Source organism: Eumetopias jubatus, unplaced genomic scaffold, assembly GCF_037043125.1.
Source record: "Eumetopias jubatus isolate StellerSeaLion01/CBP00866 unplaced genomic scaffold, mEumJub1_p1.0 scaffold_8, whole genome shotgun sequence".
NCBI classification, from domain to species: Eukaryota; Metazoa; Chordata; class Mammalia; order Carnivora; family Otariidae; genus Eumetopias; species Eumetopias jubatus.
The window spans coordinates 83,225,668-83,236,335 of NW_028274814.1; the positions used below are offsets into that span (position 1 = coordinate 83,225,668).

Sequence of the window (10,668 nt, forward strand, 5' to 3'; positions counted from 1 at the left end):
ACATTCTTCATTCTTTCTTGAAACTCTCTTGACAATATATTTTATCCTTTTGTGGTCATCCTCAACAAATGAAGAATATAATGAAATATAACTAAGATGGAATTTGCCTGGGCCTTGCATTTTATCCTGCTGGGCTTGGCCACTTGTCCCTTCATTTGACTTAATCCAACTACTTACCAAGTCTACCATCTCTGTCTTATCTCTACTTTTTGGTTTTCCAAAAAATTTTGGAAATTTTGATGTTGTGCAACATCAAAAATCTATATTTTTAAGAGGTTGGAGAGTGCTTGTGCAATGATTCAGTAAATCACAGTGACAGCTACTTTGAATTTTATCTAGTCCCTCCTATGTGACTGAGAATTGGATTTTGTACATTGTCCCCGATTTTTAAACATAAGATACACCTCTTGGACATATCACTAGAGACTACAGGTTTCTCTCACCTGAATGCACTAATCAATATTTCCTAGGAACCAAAAGTCCATTTTGGATTCCACCAAAATCTACTATTAACTGAGCCATGATTATGCTCTATTCTGTAATGACTTAGGAGGTGAGAAGCAGGAAAACAGCTCAGGCATCTGGGAACTGGCCTGGCATGGCTGGACTTTGGAGGCTGAGCTGGCCTGAGGGCTAGGAAATGGTGTTCTCCCATTACACACATGGAAAGTCATAGAAGACCAAGGGCAGGCAAGGGCACTTAGTGACTGTGATGAAGGGAGGCAAAGAGCAAGATCACTTCCCAGTGTTGTTTCCATGCAGACAAGCAATATCAGTGTTCCAAACCCACAACAGCAGAGAACCCTTTTTCCTAGTTAATGAGTGATGCTGCTTCATTACCTATCTCAGCTTTGCCTCATTCCAGTCTCTTCTCCTTCTAGAAAAGGTTTGGTAAGATCCCCAATCATAGCATACTTGTGCTTCCTGACAGTGTTCAATCCAAGACAGAGGCCTGCTTCCCTACAACCTCCCCCAAATCACCTAACACAAGTCCCAATCCTGTGTGTTTTCTAACACCCTTGAGCTGGGACACCTCTCTGCAGTTCCCCATGTGTATCCTCCCCCCACTGCAGGGTTGATGAACCCAAGCTCCTGAACTACAATTGGGCTTCTGGTGGGTTTTGAGTGGAGGGCTTCAACACCTGACTGTATAATGGGATTGATATTGTATATGAACAAGTAGTGGTGTGTTGTCCTTTCCACTGTGGATGTCTGCCCAGTTTTCACACACTTGCTACATGGGAATGTTTAAATTTGCCCCGATTCTTACTAGCAGTACACTAAGCCTTGCACAATTCATAAAAAGCAACATGCTCATGCTTTGATAAGGAAATGATTGAGTTTGGACTTTGATTTTCACTAAATCTGTTTTATTTTTTATTGACGATTTTCGCATGTTATTGGAGAAGAGGTAAAGAGGACTACTGAAGATTTAATAGGTGTGTTCTGTTGTTTGAGCTGGACTTGATGGGATCAAGGCTATGTAGGAATTGCAAAGGGCCAAGAGAGATTTGTATACCTTAATAGACATAGATACTGTGAATTGTGCAAGACTGTTGAATCACAGTTCTGTACCTCTGAAACAAATAATGCAATATATGTTAAGAAAAAAAAAGAAGATAGCAGGAGGGGAAGAATGAAGGGGGGGAAATCGGAGGGGGAGACCAACCATGAGAAACAATGGACTCTGAAAAACAAACTGAGGGTTCTAGAGGGGAGGGGGTGGGGGGATGGGTTAGCCTGGTGATGGGTATTAAAGAGGTCATGTTCTGCGTGGAGCACTGGGTGTTATACACAATGAATCATGGAACACTACATCCAAAACTAATGATGTAATGTATGGTGATTAACATAACAATAAAAATTTTTTAAAAAAGTAGGTCATAAAAAAATAGACATAGCTAACACCTTCTTTTCCATAATAGTTTAAGTCACCCTTATACAAAATGAATTCTCATAGACTAGATCTCAGTGTATGTTTACTGTACATCCATAGGGAAATGTGTGTATATTAGCATGTTGCCATAATTTAGTTAGACAGGATTTGGAATTCATGACCACTATGGTCAAATTACCATATGTTATGATCATTCTTTCCTCAGAGGAATAAACTCAAAGAAGGAAGAACTTTAGTATCCATAGAAGACTGGAGGGTAGTTGAAATTGCCAGCTAATATTCCAAGCTGTGTCCCATCTCTGAAATTCATGAGAATTCCTTCACCTGGAGAAATAAAGATATTGCTCAAATTTGCAACACATTGTCATGTTTTTCAGATCATGCTAGTAAGCAAGAATGTCAGAGATTATTAGGACTATTGGGGTTTTGGTAAAATCATAGTCGTTATGTAGAAATCCTGTTAGCCTCTTCTCACAAAGTGACTTTCATCAGACCCTGAGCCAAACCTGTCAGTGGATTTACTTAGAGTTAGCCCTAGGTAGTCCCTATGAGCCCATAGATGTGACTATATGATAGATGTTTCTGCCATCATGTTGCAATGAAATTGGATTGACAGAAATCAAATAGGAATTAATAGAAATAAAATAAGATTTCTTTGTAAAGTTGTCTTGGGATTTTGGGTTTGAACACTATTTGAGGCATATTCTTCTGCCAGTCTATTTAAAAAATAGTTGCTAACAACTCAGTGGTGTTTGATGAAAGAAGCCCTTCCAATGAAGAGCATCAGGCAAAATATGGTTTTGTGTTGTGTTCTGGTTGATGCTAGAGAAACTGTCAAATATGTGATGGGCAGAACAGGAATGTCACTCATAGAGTGGCGATTTATTTTTACGTGCATTGTAGCAGAAGAAGTTCAGGGAAAGTCCCACACAACAGAAGCAAGTTGTGTTGCTACTTGTTGGGTGGAAAATAGAATTGCAAGGACATCCCTGACCTCATTACTGAGTGGGGTGTGACAAGAAGGATGGCTGGATTTCCAGTGGGAGTTCTTGAGTTGAGGCCTATGTTGCTGTGTGGAAGTCTGTTTGCAGCAGGCTCTGTTGATACTGAAACTCTGATGAGAAGGTGAAAGGTTAAGTTGGCCCAGAGAGTGGAGTTGAAAGCTCTTCATTTAGGACCTGACAAAATATTAGGCTCCTGTCCCTAGTCTGTTGGGCTGCAGCCAAGAGTTGCGTGTATTGTCAGGCAAATGGGCTCCATTAAAGTAGGGGAAAAAAAACCCAAAACTACTTGTATGATACACTCAGATAAGAAATGTCTTGGGAATTTAGGAGAAGACTTAAAATTATCAGGATTTCAAACAAAAATAAATCTTTGGCTACAAAATGGATTGAAATGCTGACATAGCTCCTTAGACATCCCTGGCTCCTAAGGGAGATGTATGGGGAAGCTCAGGTCAGGCCCCCCCTCCTGGCACCCCACTGTGACCTAGAGAAGATACGGTCCCCTTTAACACAATGGAAATGATTTGCACAAGAAAATGCATCCAATATTTACAGGAAAGGGTTTGCTTTGGGTAGGTGAAATTAGCTGATATGGCAAGTGGATCACACCAAACCTCTCCTGGTGGCCCCAGGATTCTGCAGTGGGTGTTAAGTATTCGTGTTAACCTGGCACCTGTTCTTCTCTAGGATTTGCTCATCTTGTAAAGGAGCAATCCTGGAGATGCAATGAATGTTTGGAACATCCAATTCTTCATCCATTTGGTCCACTTGAATGTATTAGTCTGTTGTGCTGTAGCCAAGAATTGCATGTCTTTTTAGGGAAATGGGCTCCAGGCAAGTAGGGGGAAAAAAACTACTTGTATGATGCACTTAGATAAGAAATGTCTTTGGGAATTCAGCAGAAGGATTAAAATCATATGAATGTGAAACAAAAATTTGTTGGCCAAGAAAAGGATTGAAATGCTTATATAGCTCCCTAGACATTCTTGGGTCCTAAAGGAGATGCATGGGGAAGCTCAGTTTTGGCCCCCGTGGCCTACAGAGGACACAGTTTCTGAACACAAAAATGGAAATGATGTACACAAGAATATGCGCCTATATTTACAGGAAAGGTTTTGCTTCATAATAGCTGTGGGTGAAATTAGTAGCTATGTGCAAGTGGATCACACCTCACCTCTCCTTACCAGGAATCTGTAACTGAGTGTAAATACTGGGCACCTGTTCTATCTTAACTGGACACCTGTTTTTCTCTAGGATTTGCTCATCTTGTAAAGGAACAACCCTGGAGATGCAATGAATGTTTGGAACTCAAAATTCTTCATCCATTTGGTCCATTTAGATATATTTCTTCTCAGGTTACAAAGCTTAGTGCTACTAGGAACTACTATTTAATGGACTGAGATGGTAAATGAAACATCATATTTTTGATGAAATCCAGTTTTTCAATTTTCTTTTTCCTGTTAGGGCTTCTTTTGGTTTTCTGTCAAAGAAATGTTAGTATACCCTAAGTTTAAAAAGTTTATCTGTTAGGTCTTCTTCCAGATTATTTATAATGTTAGGTTTTATGATCAAGTCTTTGATTTTTGTGTGTGGGAAAAGGTCTGAATCATGGTTTATTTCTTTTATCAAACGGGTAGTACTACTCTTTTGCAGTATACTTTGTTGAAAGGCTTTCTTTTCTTCTATTGAGTAGCTTTAGCATTTTTGTCAAAAATGAATTAAGTGTATATGTGTGAATGTATTTTTAGACTTTCTGTAAGTTGATATCTCAGTGATTTAATTAATATAGCTGTCAGTTTGAAATCAGGTGGTGTGATTCTTCCAACTTTGATGTTTCTCAAGATGGTTTTGGCTACCTTTCAGTTTTTACTTTGTCATGTACGTTGTGGAATCTGTTTGTCAATTTTTAAAAAGGATTTATTTATTTATTTTAGAGAGAGAGAGAGAGAGAGAGAGCATGCAGGGGGAGGGGTAGAGTGTGAGAGAGATAAGCAGACTCTCCAGTGAATAGGGAGCCCCCTGCAGGGCTCCATCCCAGGAACCCAGGATCATGATCTGAGCCAAAGGCAGACGCCCAACCAACTGCGAGACACCCAGGTGCCCCAACTGTTAGTCAATTTTTACAAAAAGGCGTGCCAACATGTTGATTGAGATTGAATTGAAGATAGATAAATTGATACTTTAACATTATTGTTTGTTCTAAGACTTGTACAAAATGTGTGTACATTTATTTATGGTGATTGATTTGTGTCATCAATATTTTGTAGCTTCCCTGTAGAGGTCTGGCATATTTTGGATAAATTTGTCCATAAATAAATACATATTTTCTATGCTGTTTTGGAGAGTGTTTTTAAAAAATGTTCATTTCCCATTGATTATTACTAACATGTGGAAAATATAATTGATTTTTATATATTGACTTTCTATCTTATGACATCACTTTATTTTTTTCTAGCAAACGTTTTTTGCGTGTGTGTGTGTGTGTGTGTGTGTCTGTCTGTGTGGGTGTACATGTGTGTAACCATATCATCTGGAAGGAAAGTCAGTTTGTTTCAATGTTTCTGAGTTCTTACAAGTCTTTTTCCGTTTTTTTTTTTTTTTTTTGCCAATTGCACTGGCTAGGACCTTCATAAAGATTACCTAGAGGTGATAAGAGCAGAGATCTTTACCAAATTCTGATTCCTTATGTTAGGGGAAAGCATTCAGGGCTTCTCAACTGTATATATTGTTAATTGTAGCATTTTATTGATGTCATTTAGCAGATTGAAGAAATTTCTACTATCCCTAATTTACTGATAGTTTTCTTCTTCACTCTGTTTTTCAACATGACTGTGTTTTGATGGTTTAAAAGAATTTTTGTGTACCAGTCAATTATAGTTAGACTTTCCCTGTTCTAATTACTGTATGTTTGATATCTCCTGAATGGACTTTGAGCATTGCAGGTATCTTAAAGTTTTTCATCTATGGAGTGAGAGGAATGAATTTGAAATAAAGATTTGTTATTGAGAGAAGGGCTGTAATCACACATATTCACCATGGGAGGCAGATGTTTGATTCCTTTTGTAGTGGAACAGTATCCTCTGACAGTGGGTTCATCCATGATTATGGAGTGGTCTTGCTTTTGTTTTGTTCCACCACAGTCACAGACTACTACTGTTTATTGCTAGTTACCTTTTACCAGTTGCATGGCTTAATTTTTTTGAATAAAAATTTCCTGGTCTCAGAAATCGTGAACCCTCACTGATAGTATTTTTAGCTGATTCCATTCTTTCTACTTCCCACCGTAGCCATGTATGCTCTGACTCTAACCACCAATGAGACTGTCGTGTGTGAAAGGCCAGGTAAGGCACAGCTTTTCAACAATCTTGAAGACTTCAGATTTTGCTGAAAGATTATAAGCCTTAGAAGGCTGAGAACAGAGAAATTACATGGCAGGATTAACATTTTCACATGATAGTTATGGCTAATATCTTGAGGATGGAATACGGGGACACAATGTGTATGCAGATGCAAAGTATAGAAAGCTATTTCAGGCCACCTAGGGTGCTGACCAGGTCCAGGAGAACATGGAGGTGATGAGAAGTTGTCTGTGTCTGGGTGTAATTTGAAGGAGGAGCTTAAGGATTGCTGACAATTTGGATACGGGTTGTGAAAGAAAAGAGGAGTTGGGCATAGTTTTGAAGATTTGTACTGGAGCAACTGGAACAATGGTGACATCATTCATGAAGGTTTACTTCTCTCTCTCTGTATATATATATAGTTCTGTGAAATATCTGTATATCTATCTATATCTATCTGTATATATCCACATTTATCTTGTATCTATTTGTACTTATATAGATAAATGTGGATATATACAGATATATACATACATAGATAGATAGACATTATCTATCTATCATCTATCTATCTATTATCTATTATCTATCTATCTATCTATCTATCATCTATCTATATCTAGGTAGAAGGTGAGGTGGACAGTAGAGTGGTGTCCAAGATGGTCTCAGGCCCCAATCCCCAGGACTATAAATATGATGAGATCACACACTGATGAATATGTTGTGTTATAGGACCAAAGGGGCATTTCAGTAATGAAGGTTACTACAGTTGACCCTAAAATAGGGAAATTCTCCTGGGTTATCCAGCTGAGCCCAATGTAATCACGTGAGTCCCCAAAAGCAAAAGAGGAAGGCAGGGGTGAAAAGCAGAAATATGTAAGACACATAAATTGTTCAATGTGCCTATGCAGATTTGACAGTGAAGGGCACCACTTGAGTAGGAAGTGAATTCTTCAATAATCTGAATGATCTTAGAAACATATTCTTCCCAAGGGTCTCCAGAAAGGAAAATTATTCTTTCTGCTTGGTGTTTTCCTGGTAAGACCCTAAGCGGAGAATCCAGTTGAGCCAAGTAGTGCACTAAACGCTGATCCAGGGAATTGTGAGATGCATATTGTTTTAAGATGCTAACTTTGTGGTAATTTGTGACAGCAGCAATGGAAAACCATTACAGAAGGAAACTCAGAAGCAAATATTCCAAACAATCCTTAGCAAAGTGCCCTTCTGGGCTGTGCCATTTTCTCCAGGCAGTTTTATTTCCTCTTTCAGGCTCTGTTTGCCTCCCACTTACTGCCTACATAGCTAGGGAACCTGACCTACTCACAAGAAAGGTTATTCTGTTCTGACCACACGTAAGTCATTTTCAAGTAGCTGTGGCCAAACCTTTGTGGATTTGGTCCATTCAATTGGCTGGTAGCTGTCAGCCCTTCACCCAAGCTGACAACCTCACCGTGCCTTTCCTGTGCTACTCAAGTTCTCCTTTCATGGCAGTAAAGTTTTTGCTCTGTCCCAGAGGGTGATCCTCAATGTAAACCATTTCAGCCTTGCTTAAGATTCTGCTGATCCTTTGGAACATCCTGTCAACACCTGTAATGAAGTCTTTCACCTTAATGTCTGTTCAGTACCAGGGTGTGGGGTTATACAGTGATCGCCTTGATCCCCTGAAGTGAAGATGCCTGACCATGCCATCTCTATTGGAAGTCCTACCTTGATGGGATTCAGGCATATTCACTGACAAGATGTGAAAGATCTCTTGGACTCATATCTTTTGATGATGGAATTCTTCCTCTAGCATTTTGAGATGGAGCTATCCAGGCTTTCCCTGAAAATCTCCAATGTGGCATGACAGTGAAAACATGCTTCACTTTTAAGAGACTTGCTTGTGTGGTGTGCATATTCTATCGAGCCCCAATGATCCAGGTCTTGTGTAATCCCTTCTCTTTGAGTGCATGGCACATGTGACTTGATTCTAACTAATAGAGCCTGGCAAAAGTCATATGATGTCCCTTTGTTCAGAGATTGAAGAGAGAGATTCTCTTGATGGTTTTGAAGAAGCAAACATTCATGTTACATGGTGCTTATGGAGTGAACAATGTGGCATGGGACTGTAGTTGACCTCTAGGAACTGGCATGGTCAGCCTACCATTAGTAAGAAGCTGGGATCTCAGTTTTACAACCTCAAGGAATGAATTCTATCAACAACTATGTGATGTTGGAATAATATCTAGAGCTCTAGAAAGGAACAAGTCTTGGCTGCCACCTTGCTTGCAGCCTTGTGAGACCCTGTGGAGAGGACCAGTTTGCTAGTGCCTGAATCCCTCACCCTGGAACTTGTGAGATAATAAATGTGTATTTTTCTAACCCACACTAAATTTGTAGTTATTTGTTATGCAGCAATAGAGAAGTAATATGGTTGATTTCAGACTCCTAAGTGTGCTCAGATGTAAAATCATTTGAGTACATGTGATGAGTTTTGCTAGCTTTGGAACAGTATTTCCCATTTTAACTGAAATTGACTACGGTGAATGTTGCCCACTATCACTCCTCTTATTGAACATTGTACTAAACGTCTAAGGCAATTCAATAAAGAAGGAAAAAAGAAGGGAGGAGCAGAAGGTGTGGGAAGGAAGAAATAAAATTAGAATCATTTATAAAGAACATATGGTATATAGAGAAAATTAAAGGTAATTAATTGGGATTACTAATAAAATTTAGCCACACACCTGGATATGAACTCGAGGTACAAAAGCATTTTTCTTTCTTCCTTTTATGTCTTACCAGAAATAAAGCAATAAAAATTTATTTAAAAATGAAATTATTATAAGTACAAATGTTTGAAATAGCTAGGAACATATTTTATTAAGCTTTTGCAGAGCTCTCCACTAAGCAAATGAGAATATTATTGACATAAGTTAAAGAAAACCTCAAATCAGAGGTAGAGATCATGGTTATGGACTTAATAATGTGAAAAAGTCAATTATTTTCAAATTGATATATACTTTGAAAACAATTTAATAAGAAATCCTGGCAGTATTTTTGTGGAAATCGACAGGTTTATTTTATAATTTATATGTATAGCAAAAGAAATCCTGGAGGAAGAAGAAAGTTGTAAAACTTACCAGATTTATGACAAGATAAGAAGACCTATTATCAAGTTTATCAAGACAAGAGTGTTGACTGAGTACGTGGAAAAAAAGGGTACCCTTGGTGACCCCGCCGGAGCCACCTCTGCCAGCAGCATGTTCAAGGTAATTCAGAGGTCTGTGGGGCCAGCCAGCCTGAGTCTGCTCACCTTCAGAGTCTATGCATCACCTAAAAAGGACTCACTTCACAAAACTTCTGTGAAGGTTAATGAGCTTTCACTCTACTCCGTCCCTGAGGGTCAATCTAAATATGTGGAGGAGCCAAGGACCCCACTTGAAGAAAGCATTTCACATCTCTGACGTTACTGTGAGCCATATACAAGTTGGTGTCAGGAAATGTACTCACAAACTAAGCCCAGGGTGCAGAGCTTGGTTCAATGGGGGTTAGGCAGCTATGAATATCTCCAAAATGCACCTCCTGGATTTTTTCCAAGACTTGGTGTTATTGGTTTTGCTGGCATTGTTGGACTTCTTTTGGCTAGAGGTTCAAAAATAAAGAAGCTGGTGTATCCACCTGGATTCATGGGACTTGCTGCCTCTCTTTATTATCCACAACAAGCCATCGTATTTGTCCAGGTCAGTGGGGAGAAATTATGTGACTGGGGTTTACGAGGATAATAGTCGTAGAAGATTTGTGGAAGAACTTTCAAAAGCCAGGAAATGTGAAGAATTCACCTGGAAATAAATAGAATGCTCCATGCTCTGCCCATTTTAATCAGTTATAGGTAAACATTGGAAACTCCATGCAGTAAACCAGTATTTCTACAGAAAAATGGCAGAGAAGCCAGTACTGAATATAGTAAACTGGCTTTCTTCTTCAGGACAAACTATACTAGTCTTCTTTGTTATCTTGGGTGATGCCATACTGCAAGTGGACTAATCAGAAATCCTTTCACCTAGAGATAATGTGCAGCCTTAGAACTCCTCATTCTCAAGTTGCTATTTATGTACATAATTAAAATTCCAAATTAAAAAAAACGGTACCCTTGTCTAGTGTTGGTGGAATGAAAATTGGTGCAGCCACATGAAAATGGTTAAAGTTTTCATGAAATATTAAAATTAGAACTACCACATGATTGTGTAAATCCATTTCTGGGTATTTATCACAAGGAAAGAAATCACTGTCTTGAAAAGATATCTGTACCCCCATATTCACTGGAGGCTTATGTAGACTACACAAGACATGGAAACAACCTAAGTGTCCACTGATGGATGAATGCATTAAGAAAATGTGATATATATTCAACTATTATTTGGCCACAAAAGAGAAGGAAATCCTGCTATTT

At 38.8% G+C, this 10,668-nt stretch overlaps 1 pseudogene; it reads left to right on the plus strand.

Moving 5' to 3' along the window:
- Nucleotides 1-9,458: 9,458 nt before the first annotated feature.
- On the plus strand, nucleotides 9,459-10,167 carry LOC114225875 (MICOS complex subunit MIC26 pseudogene; annotated as a pseudogene).
- Nucleotides 10,168-10,668: the final 501 nt, after the last annotated feature.